Consider the following 9,863-nt stretch of genomic DNA (forward strand, 5'->3'; position numbering starts at 1 on the left):
ATATCACTGAAGTTTAGTGTTTTCTCTTTCTGTTCTGAGCAACTGGTCAAAGTATTTTAATTTTTGTAAAAGAAAAATTGTAAAAACTTTATAATAATTCAGTAGTTTATAGCCATCTAAAAATATGACTGTGGCTATTAAAGAGAATAAATATTATAAAAACTAACTTTAAAAACAATAAAATCCTTAGAACAGTGATCTGTTTTAATTGGGTCTATTGCATTTCAGGTCCTAGTATACAGCCCAGTTTAGAAATAATGTAATGGTAGTTGTGCAAATTGGCCAAGTCCCACAGCTCTTCTGTGGTGAAATGGGCACTCAAACTCAGATTGTTCAGATTCTGAAATTCAAGCTCTAATTTATTCTCTTCTACTGAATCCCATTGACAGGGTCATGAACATAACAAAATTAGTTATTTAGTCACCCTTCATTAAGTGATTCACCCTTAGTAAGTCTCTCCTAAGTGTTTCTTGATAATCATGTCCCACTCAGTCATAGAGTTTCCAAAATTTTTTTTTCAGTGCTGCCTTTACTTCTTGTTCCTCAGGGTATAGATGAGTGAGTTAAGCATGGGGATCACCACGATGTAGAAGAGGGAAGCAAACTTTCCTTGGTCCTTGGATCTACTTTTGGCTGACTGCAAATACATAAAAATGATGGTTCCATAGAAGATGACTACCATCAGGTGGGAAGAGCAGGTCCCAAATGCTTTATGTCTTCCAATGGCTGACTTGATCTTCAAAATTGCTTGAGCAATGTACCCATAGGAGATTAGGATGAGTGACAAAGGCACCACCAGGAATAATACACTAGCCACAAAGAGCTCAGCCTGGTTGAAGGTGGTGTCCACACATGCCAACCTGATGAGTACAGGGACCTCACAGAAGAAATGATCCACCTGGCAGTGACCACAGAAGGGCAGCTGAAGGGAGAGTGTGGACTGAATCAATGTAGTGGCCACCCCACTGAGCCATTCCATAGAGGCCAAGACATGGCGGAGCCAAAGATGCATGAAAAAATATAATGTAAAGGATGGCAAACAGCAACATAGTGATCATAGGTCATCACAACCAAGTGGATACACTCAGTGTAGCCCATTACAAGGGAGACATAGAGTTGAATCATGCAGTCTACATATGTGATGGACTTATCTGAACACTTGAGGTTGACTAGAAGCTGGGGAATGATACTGCTGAGGAAGCAGAGGTCCAGGAAGGAGAAATGGGAGAGGAAAAAAATACATAGGAGTGTGGAGTTTAGAGTCCAAGATGGACACCAAGATGATAGGCAGTGTTGCCTAGAAAGGTCATGAGGTAAAGGAACAAGATTATTCCAAAGAGAACCAGCTCTAACTGAGACTTGTCTGAAAAACCTATCAGAATAAATCCAGAGGAGGCACTCTCATTGGTCCCCTGAATTACTCTTACTTTGACCTTTCACTTCTGAAAGATGAAGTCATATTATGTATTAACCTCAGGGATTTTATGACAAATCAATGACAATAAAGATTTAGTGCTAGGGGCAAGATGGTGTCTGAGTGAGTGCATCTCTTAATCTCTCCTGCAAAGAAGCAGGTGAGTACGATCAGAGTTCTGCTGGACCAGGCTGTTTTGGGGGCTTGCAGGGCAGGATGTGTCTGGACATTGATTTGGTGAGACAGTGACAGAAGAGATTCTTGCAAGAGGTAGAATTTTGGGTCTCTGACATAGAGGTCAGAAGTTGTGGGTGGGACTCTTCCCCCTAGGGCTGGCAGCCCAGATGTGGTAATCCCTGAAAACTTTGTTGTGCTGAGGTGTTCCCAGACCCTGAGCAGGCTGTTTCAGGGGCTTGCAGGGCAGGAGGTGACTGGATGTCAATTTGGTGAGACAGTGACAGATTCTTGTGAGAGGTGGAATTTTGGGTTTCTGACACAAAGCTCAGAAGTTGTGGGTGCGACCCCTCCCCCTAAGGCTGGCAGCCCAGCCACAGGGATCCCTGAAATCTTTGTTGTGCTACAGCATTCCCAAACCCCATGTTTACTGGATGCATGGTTCCCAGGTCTGTATACCCTAAAACCTGGTAGCCCACACTCCACAGACTCACATACCTTGAGTCTGCAATATCCTGGATTTCCCATCCCCAAATCCAGCACCCTGAGGCCCGTCTGAGGTCCTTGATTACCCTAGCACTCCACGTTTTTTTTTTTTTTCTTTGAGCTTTGAGGAGTGTACCAGCTGACTTGGGGAGAGTCTGGGAAGAAAGCAGAGGTGAATCTGCTGAGAAAGCCCAATTTACCTAAATGTCCTAGGATAGGAAACTTGGTCTGGGAGGAGGTGGATCAGAAAATCAATTAGACCTCCCCTAGCACACCTAAGGGGAAGAGACTGTAGGACATGCTATCCCATATTTGGGGTTGCTGGTGAGGTGTAAGTGCTCTCATGCTGGAAATAAAGAGTCACTGTCTTCTGTGTTGAGTTGGTTCAACAAGAACCCACTTAAATCTCCTACCGGACCTCTCAGGCAGCTTTCCAGCTGACCTGGGAGAGACAGAAGTGAGGATGGGAGAAAGAGGGAATGTAAGATCCCTAAGCATTTTATTTAACTGCAAAGAGGATTCCTAGCTTGAAACTTTGATTCTTTTTTTTTTTTTATCATGGTTGCTACTGTTGCATTGTCTCCTGGTCTTATCTCCTATTTTATCCCACAAGGTTCTTTTTCATTTATTTAGTTTTTTTTCTGTTTATCTTGCTTGTTTTGTCCCCTTTTATGTTCCCCCCTTTTTTCTCTTTTTTTCTCTCTTTTTCTTCTTTTTTATTTTATTTTCTTTATTTAATAGGTGCTGCAGGGAGCACTTCACATTTGCTGTGTTTCCTCATCCTCCATTTCCTCTTTTCTGTGTGTATTAATTTTGGCCACCTACACTCTCCCTTTCCTCTACATCTTTCTATCCTCCATCATCTACTGTTTCTCTTGCATTCCACCTCCCTTTCTTTGGCCCCCAAATTGTCTGATTTTTTAATTTCTCATATCTTTGTTCTGTTTTCTTTTATCCACTCTTGATATTATTGTCTTTCTTTTCTCTTTCCCTCTCTCATGAAAATACTGGCCTTTTAATTCATACTATATTCCTCCCCATATTCAGTTGACTGTCTCATTATAGGTACTCTACTTACTGCTATGACTCTACACAACTTACATGAGTCTAATATCCATTCTCCTAGATCTCACATTGTTTCTCTGTTAACATTTATTACCAACACTACTTTATACATTTTCTTTTCTTACTCATTTTGCTTTCCCTGGCCCTAAATTTTCCTTCAAAGTGAACATAGCCAGCAACAAGAAAATAGAGTAAGAAGAACAAAGTGATGAAGAGAAGACACTTACACATGAACAACAACTAATTAATCCCCAAGACTAGACAAAGAAGCTAAGGAACTGATTAAACCTGTCAAGATAAAATGATGACCAGGCAGCAACAAAAAACTACAAACCAAACCAATAATCAGGAAAACGTGGCTGAATCCAATGAACAAACTAAAAACCAGGAAGAGGAGCTCTCAAAACATATATATTAGAGACCAACTTAATGAAGTAAAGGAAGAGATTAACAATATGAAGAAAACACTTGGAGAGAATACAGAAGAAATAGCAGTCACACAAAAAGATAACAGATATGATGGTGATGAACACCACAGTTCAAGAAATCAAAACTAGCCTCTCAGCAAAGAGCACCAGATTAGAAGAGGCAGAGGACAGAATTAGTGATGTGGAAGACAGTACATCTGAAATCAGAGAGTAGAACTGATCAATAAAAAGGTAGAAAAAACCGCAGCTGGGAATTAGGGACCTGAATGACAATGCAAAATGCACAAACATACGTATTATAGACATCCCAGAAGGAGAAGAGAAGGGAAAGAGGACAGAAGGGGTGTTGGAGGAAATAATGACTGAAAACTTCCCAAATCTACTGAGGGAGATGGATGTACACGTCCAGGAGGTACAATGCACCCCAAACACCATAAATCCCAGCAGACCCACCCCAAGACATATACTTGTCAAATTATCCAATGCTCAAGACAGAGAAAATTCTAAAAGCAGCAAGAGAAAAGAAAACCATCACATACAAGGGAGGCTCCATAAGATTAAGTGCTGATTTCTCATCTGAAACCATGGAGGTAAGAAGGCAGTGGTATGATATAGTCAAGATAATAAAACAAAAAAATTTCCAACCAAGAATACTCTACCCAGCTAAACTAGCATTCAAAAATGATGGAGAGTTCAAAATATTCACAGATAAACCGAAATTAAAAGAGTATGCCAACAAGAACCCTGCCCTTCAAGAAATACTAAAGGGAGTTCTGCAGGAACAAAGAAAAAAACAGGAGAGGCAGAGTTGGAGGAGAGTGTACAAGCAACAAAAAAGACAAAAAGAGAAGAAAAAAATTTTAGACAAACACAAGTCCAAAGAAAATATGGCTAACATAAATAATTCTTTGAAAGTAATAACACTGAATGTCAGTGGATTAAATTCACCTGTAAAAAGATTCAGACTGGAAGATTGGATAAGGAAATATGACCCATCTATATGCTGTCTACAAGAAACACATCTTAGATAGACCCCGGGATTCAAGGAGGTTGAAAGTGAATGGCTGGAAAACAATCTTACAAGCAAACAATAACCAAAAAAAGTCAGGAGTAGCTATATTAATATCAGACAAAATAGACTTTAAATGCAAAACAATTGTGAGAGACAAAGATGGACACTACATATTAGTGAAGGGGATAATCTTTCAAGAAGGATGAACAATCATATATATTTATGCTCCTAACAAGGGAGCCTCCAAATACATGAGGCAAACATTGGAAAAGCTAAGTGAAATAATAGATGCCTCTATAATTATACTGGTGGACTTTAATACACCACTATCAACTTTGGACAGAACATCCCAAAAGAGAATCAATAAACAAAAACTCTGAACAGCATATTAGAGGAGCAGGACTTAATAGACATATACAGATCATTACACCTGAATACAGCAGGGTATACATTTTTCTCAAGTGCACGTGGATTATTGTCCAAGATAGACCATATGCTAGGCCACAAAGAAAGGCTCAAGGAATTCAGAAAGATCAAAATCATAAAAAATAATTTCTCTGATCACAGGGGAGTGAAGCTGGAAATCTACGAGGACCAGACCCAGATTTCACACCAAGATATGGACATTAAACAGCACACTCTTAGAAAAACAGTTGGTGAAGGAGGAAATTTCAAAAGAAATTAATAACTACCTTGAAACTAATGAAAATGATAACACAACCTACCAAAACTAATGGGATGCAGCAAAAGCAGTACTGAGAGGGAAATGTATAGCAACAAATTCATACATCAAAAAAGAAGAAAGAGCAAAAATTGAAGAACTAACTGCACATTTGGAGAAATTAGTAAAAAAGGAAATAAAAAAGCAACCCCACAGTAAGAAGAAAGAAAGAAAGAACAAAGATAAGAGCAGAACTAAACGAAATAGAAAATAAGGAAGCACTTGAAAAGATAAACAAAACCAAGAGCTGGTTCTTTGAGAAGATTAATAAAATTGACAAAACCTTAGCTAGACTAACAAAAAAAGAGAGAAGATGAAAATACACAAAATAAGATCCCACAGAAACAAAGATGATCATGAGAGGATACTTTGAAAAACTACATTCCAACAAAAATGACAATTCAGAGGAAATGGACAAATTCCTAGAAACACATAAGCAGCCTGTATTGATGAAAGAAGAAATTGATGATCTCAACAAACCATCACAAAGAAAGAGATAGAATCAGTCATTAAAAACCTCCCAACTAAGAAGAGCCCTGGGCCAGACGGCTTCACTGGTGAATTCTACAAAACATTCTGGAAAGAACTAATGCCACTCTTGCTGAAACTCTTCCAAAAAATTGAAAGAGAAGAAATATTGCCTAACTCATTCTATGATGCCAACATTACCCTGGTAACAAGTCAAACAAAGGCATCACAAGAAAGGGAAATTACAGACCAATTTCTCTAATGACACCAAAATGCTCAACAGAATACTTGCTAACCATATCCAGCAACACATTAAATGAATTATACACCATGACCAATGGGATTCATTCTGGTTATGCAAGGATGGTTCAACATAAGAAAATCAATCAATGTACTACACCATATAAACAGATTGGAGGAAAAAGTCACATGATTATATCTACTCATGCAGAAAAAGCATTTGACAAAATACAGCAAACTTCTTGATAAAAACACTGCAAATGTTTGGAATACAAGGAAATTTTCTGAACATGATAAAGAGTATATATGAAAAACCCACAGCCAACATTGTTTACAATGGTGACATCCTAAAATCTTTCCCTGTAAGATCAGGAACAAGACAAGGATGCCCACTGTCACCTCTCTTATTTAACATTGTCTTAGAAGTACTTGGTCGAGCACTGAGGCAAGAACCAGACATAAAAGGCATTCAAATTGGGAAGGAAGAAGTCAAAATTTCATTATTTGCAGATGACATGATCCTATACATAGAAAACCCTGAGAAGTCTACAAGAAAGCTTCTAACTCATAAATAAGTTCAGTAAAGTCACAGGTTACCAGATAAATGTACAAAAATCAGTAGCATTTCTGTACACCAATAATGAGCAATCTTTTGATGAAATCAAGAACCAAATACCATTCACAATAGTAAATAAATAAATTAAATACCCAGGAATAAATTTAACTAAAGAGGTAAAAGACTTATACACAGAGAACTACACAACACTGTTCAAGGAAATCAAAGAAGACCTAAAGAAATGGAAGAATATTCCCTGTTCATGGATAGGAAGACTAAATATTAGATGTCTATCTTAACAAAACTGATGTACAAATTCAATGCAATCCCAATAAAAATCAACACATCATTCTTTAAGGAACTAGAGAGACTAACTATGAAATTTATTTGGAAAGGAAAGAGGCCCTGAATAGCCAAAGACATATTGAAAAAGAAAAATGAAATAGGAGAAATAACAGTACCTGACTTCAAAACATACTACAAAGCTACAATAGTGAAAACAGCATGGTATTGGCGCAAGGAGAGACACAAAGACCAATGGAACCAAATTAAGAGTTCTGATAGAGATCCTCATATATATAGTCATATAATATTTGATAAAGCCACCAAATCCTCTCAACTGGGAGAGAATGGCCTATTCAACAATTGGTGCCTGGAGAACTGGATATCCATATGTAAAAGAATTTAAGAGGATTACCAACTCACACCTTATAAAAAAATCAACTCAAGATGGATCAAAGACCTAAATATAAGCATCAAGACCATAAAGACTTTGTAAAGCAGTGTAGGGAAGCAGCCACAGGACCTTGTAATAGGAAATCACTTCATGAACTTCACACCAAAAGCACAAGCAGCAAAAGAACAAATAGATAAAAGGGACTTCCTCAAAATTAAAGCCTTCTGTACCTCAAAGGAGCTTGTCAAGAAAGTGAAAAGAGAGCCAACACAATGGGAGAAAATATTTCATAACCATATATCTGATAGGAGACTTATAACCTGCATATATAAAGAACTCCTATATCTCAAAAATAAAAAGACAAACAACCCATTTTAAAAATGGGGAAAATATTTAAACAGACACTTCTCCAAGGAAGAAATACAAATGACCAAAAAGCACACGAAAAAATGCTCCAGATCTCCAGCTATTAGGGAAATGCAAATCAAAACTACAATGAGATACCATCTTACTCCCACAAGATTGCCAGCTATGAAAAAAACAGAAGACTACAAATGCTGGAGAGGATGTGGAGGAATGGGAACACTCATCCACTGCTGGTGGGAATGCAGAAGAATCCAGCCCTTCTGGAGGACAGTTTGGCAGTTTCTCCAAAAACGAGCTATAGATCTGCCACATGATCCAGCAATTCCACTGCTGGGTATATACCCAGTCGAATGGAAAACAAGGACACAAACTGATATATGCACACCAATGTTCATAGCAGCATTATTCACTATTGCCAAAAGTTGGAATCACCCAAATGTCCATCAACAGATGAATGGATAAATAAAATGTGGTATATACATACAATGGAATACTACTCGACTTTAAGAACAAATACACTAAAACACATGGGATAACATGGTTGAATCTTGAGAACCTTATTTTGAGCAAAGCAACCCAGGCATTGAAGGACAAATACTAAATGACCTCAATGAATTACTGTGATCTAAAACTTTTGTGAAGACAAGCTTAACAATTAGGGAAAAAAGGTCAAAGGATATAGACACTGAGGAAAAGATGGAAGAAGTTACCTTGCCAATTTGCACATTTATTGCAGTGATGGAAGGCAAAATATTAAAAACAAAGCTTTTACATCTTTTAATTTTTTGATACCCCAATTTATTTTTACCTTAATTTTTCTAAAAATTAATATGTATTCTATATCTAACCTTTAAACTCATCACTATATTCCATTTTACTATTAATGGAACCTGGCAATATATTAGGCTTCATTTTTGAAGAAGTTTTGGAGCACAGAGAGGTTCAACAATGGCAGGGGAGGAATACTGGTGTGGGGTGTTATTAACAGGGGACACATGGCTGGCAGGGAGTTCTCTGGGTATATATCCAGGGTACATAAAAATGGATATTTTCATAGTGGTTACAATTAAAAACAACTGAGGGAGTGCTGAGTTCCTAGCCAGGGGAGCTCTATCACATTCCCTAAAGGAACAGCAACAACCCCCCAAATGCAATGGCAAAGACCAAAAAAGGAAGATCCAACAATGAGACCTTGACTAATGACTATGCTTGTGAACCTGTGCACCTGAAATAAGAACAAGGCCTAGAGCTGCAGGGTGCCTAAGAGTTACCTCCTGAGAGCCTCCGTGTTGCTCAAATGTGGCCAGTCTCAACGCCAAACTCAGCATGTAAATGCGTTGCATTCCCCCCAGCATGACTCCCGGGAATGAGCCTCTCTGGTGTTGAGGGATTACTACCAAGTACCAGCTGATGATGTAACTAGAAAATGACCTTGAATAAAAGGGTCAACTCAGACCAGCAGAACATCTCAGTCTACATATAATACCCGGAGTTAAAAATGCTTTTTGACCTGAATAAAAGGGGGAAATGGAAAGGACAAATGAGTTTATATGGCTATGAGTCTCCAAAAAGAGCCAGGAGGTTATCAGAGGGGTCACCCTTATGCACACCTCAGCAGAGTCCTAAAGACAGATAAAGTAGATACAACCTCAGATATTGGTTCTTCTGAGGGCCAGAGACCCACAGTTTCTATGGTCATGGCAGATGGAGTTCAGTCCCATGTCAGTTGGCCCTACTTTGCAGTTTGTGTTTCTGTATGATGGAGCTGGATTCAGATATGATCTTTGTTCACAAACCTCTCCTGTTACTTTTACTGGATCTGTAGTTGGTGCTGGGGTTTAATGTATACCCAGGGGACTTGAATCTTTGGACTGACCATGTGATAGCCAGGCCCTGAGCCTCAATAGACTTGCAACTCCTACACTCTGATTTATTGGACTTATCCCCCCTCAGCTAATATGGAGGTAAAGAAGGTCAACCACCACACCATGGAGCCAAGAGTGCCTTCACCTGAAAGCAGGAGAATTGCAAGCAACATCCATGTGGAATCTAAGCCCTCTCTTGATATAGATATGGAGTGGACACAACTATTCCAGGTCCACAGGATGGAGGATTAGAGTATGGATTAGAGTGGACTTACTGATAATCTATTCATGAACTATTGTGGTTAGTAATCAAAAAAATGTGGCATTGGTGTGGAGAAAGTGGCTATGGTGGCTGCTGGCGGTAGGGAGTGTGAAGAAGAGATGTGATGTGG

At 38.7% G+C, this 9,863-nt stretch overlaps 1 pseudogene; it reads right to left on the reverse strand.

The window, feature by feature from the left end:
- Positions 1-529: 529 nt before the first annotated feature.
- On the reverse strand, positions 530-2,116 carry LOC131277365 (olfactory receptor 2G2-like; annotated as a pseudogene).
- Between the last annotated feature and the right edge of the window lie 7,747 nt (positions 2,117-9,863).

This window comes from Dasypus novemcinctus (assembly GCF_030445035.2).
Source record: "Dasypus novemcinctus isolate mDasNov1 chromosome 11 unlocalized genomic scaffold, mDasNov1.1.hap2 SUPER_11_unloc_1, whole genome shotgun sequence".
Lineage (NCBI taxonomy): Eukaryota > Metazoa > Chordata > Mammalia > Cingulata > Dasypodidae > Dasypus > Dasypus novemcinctus.